The following is a 2,500-nucleotide window of genomic DNA, read 5'->3' on the forward strand; positions in this document are numbered from 1 at the left end:
TGTGTATTTTATTACATTATGTTTCTAACCCAGTTCACTGGATGTGAAACCTGACCCCACACATCTAATGTGCAGCATTATTATTAGGATTAGTATTATTATTAGTAGTATTATTATTAGTAGTATTATTATTATTAGTAGTATTATTATTAGTAGTAGTATTATTATTATTAGTATTATTATTAGTATTATTATTAGTATTATTATTAGTAGTAGTATTATTATTATTAGTAGTATTATTATTAGTAGTAGTATTATTATTAGTATTATTAGTATTATTATTATTAGTATTATTATTATTCATGACCTCATTGTTATATATGAATATGTTAATATTTAATAACACATTTAATCCACATTGTTCAGTCAAAACTCAATGGTGAAAGTTGGGCATGAAGAACACGATAATGGTACGTAAAGATACACGGAGAACCACAGCAGTCTACACTCGCTCTCTCTCACTCGCTCGCTCTCTCTCCTTCTCTCTCTCTCTCTCCCCCTGTCACTCTCCTCCTCTCCCTCTCCTTCTCTCTCTCTCCCTCTCACTCTCCCTCTCACTCTCCCTCTCCCTCTCCCTCTCACTCTCCCTCTCACTCTCCCTCTCACTCTCCCTCTCACTCTCCCTCTCACTCTCCCTCTCACTCTCCCTCTCACTCTCTCTCTCACATTCCCTTCATTCTCTTTCTTTCTTTCTCTCTCTCTCTCTCTCTCTCTCTCTCTCTATCTCTCTCTCTCTCTCATGGACAAATGCTTTACTTTTCCTGCAAAACTCCTCATAGTGTGTGAGCTAAACACTTGTTCCCGTGTGTGTTAGAGCCATCAGGCTTTAAAAGAACAGGAGGGTCAGCGAAGAGATCACAAACAGCAAGAGCTTTTACACACACACACACACACACACACACACACACACACACACACACATAGACACACGCTGCTTAGCAATGTGCATGTGTGAACAAGACACGAATAAGCACATGGGATTGGCAATTTATCGGCATTATCTCACTATGCACACAAATGCTGGCACAGCAGTCAACACACGCGCACGCGCACGCGCACGCGCACACACACGCACACACACACGCACACACACACGCACACACACACGCACACACACACGCACACACACACACACACACATACACACACATACACACACACACACAGGAGGACGCAGTGATAGTAGAAGGCTTAAGGGAACTCAAACCACACACCATCATCATCTTCCTTCCGGTTTAATTGTGTGTGTGATTATATTAGCTATCACTTTTGAAGACAGTGAAGTGTACAGGCACATAAACATGGCACTGTGAAGGGGCCTGGAGCTTTAGGGTGAACTGAGCTCTTTAACGAGGTTCAGATGTCGTCTCCTTCACCAACACACACACACACACACACACACACACACACACACACACACACACACACACACAGAGAGAGAGAGAGAGAGAGAGAGAGAGAGATCAGATCAGCTGTACACAGGAACACACACCCAAACTGAAGAAATGTTTGTGATATTCAGTGCACACACTGTGCAGCCTTGGGCAAGGATGAGTCACAGTGTGTGAAAAGCCTGACCTGCTCTCACACACACACACACACACACACACACACACACACACACACAAGTAAACCTGCCACTACAGTGGACACTCTTGTGTAATACAGTCTATAAATATGACCTCAGTCTTCTATTTATAGTGCTGCTGAAGCTCAAAGACGGAGCTCAAAGGACCAAACCATCATATGACTTGTGTGTGTGTGTGTGTGTGTGTGTGTGTGTGTTTAAAACTGAACCTCAGGTCCACCAAGCCACCACTGCTGGGCCCTTGAGCAAGGCCCTTAACCCTCACGCGCGCGCGACGCGCTCTCCCTCACGCGCGCGCGACGCGCTCTCCCTCACGCGCGCGCACGCGCGACGCGCTCTCCCTCACGCGCACACACTCTCTAGCTTCCAGTCTCTGACGGAGGTAGAGCTGAACACAGGACGCAGTGTTTTTGCTACGTTGCAGTCTGAACATTTGCCAGTGCTGCAATTTGAGAATGCACTGCTAACCGAGACACACTCACTGGCCTCCACATGAGAGAGAACAGTGTGTGCGGTGTGTGCGGTGTGTGTGAGGTGTGTGTGAGGTGTGTGAGAGGTGTGTGAGAGGTGTGTGAGAGGTGTGTGAGAGGTGTGTGTGAGGTGTGTGTGAGAGAGGTGTGTGTGAGAGAGGTGTGTGAGGTGTGTGTGAGAGAGGTGTGTGAGAGGTGTGTGAGGTGTGTGTGAGAGAGGTGTGTGAGAGGTGTGTGTGAGAGGTGTGTGTGAGGTGTGTGAGAGGTGTGTGTGAGGTGTGTGTGAGGTGTGTGTGAGGTGTGTGTGAGGTGTGTGAGAGAGGTGTGTGAGAGAGAGGTGTGTGTGAGGTGTGTGTGAGGTGTGTGTGAGGTGTGTGAGAGAGGTGTGTGAGAGAGAGGTGTGTGAGAGGTGTGTGTGAGAGGTGTGTGTGAGAGGTGTGTG

General features: G+C 46.6%; 1 protein-coding gene across 11 annotated transcripts in view; it reads right to left on the reverse strand.

The window, feature by feature from the left end:
* The window catches only part of aak1a (AP2 associated kinase 1a), a 39,999-nt gene that overhangs the window by 31,415 nt on the left and 6,084 nt on the right, over nucleotides 1-2,500 (reverse strand). The gene's annotated exons all lie outside the window — the stretch shown is intronic.

This window comes from Tachysurus fulvidraco, chromosome 14 (genome assembly GCF_022655615.1).
Source record: "Tachysurus fulvidraco isolate hzauxx_2018 chromosome 14, HZAU_PFXX_2.0, whole genome shotgun sequence".
In the NCBI taxonomy this organism is placed as follows: Eukaryota; Metazoa; Chordata; class Actinopteri; order Siluriformes; family Bagridae; genus Tachysurus; species Tachysurus fulvidraco.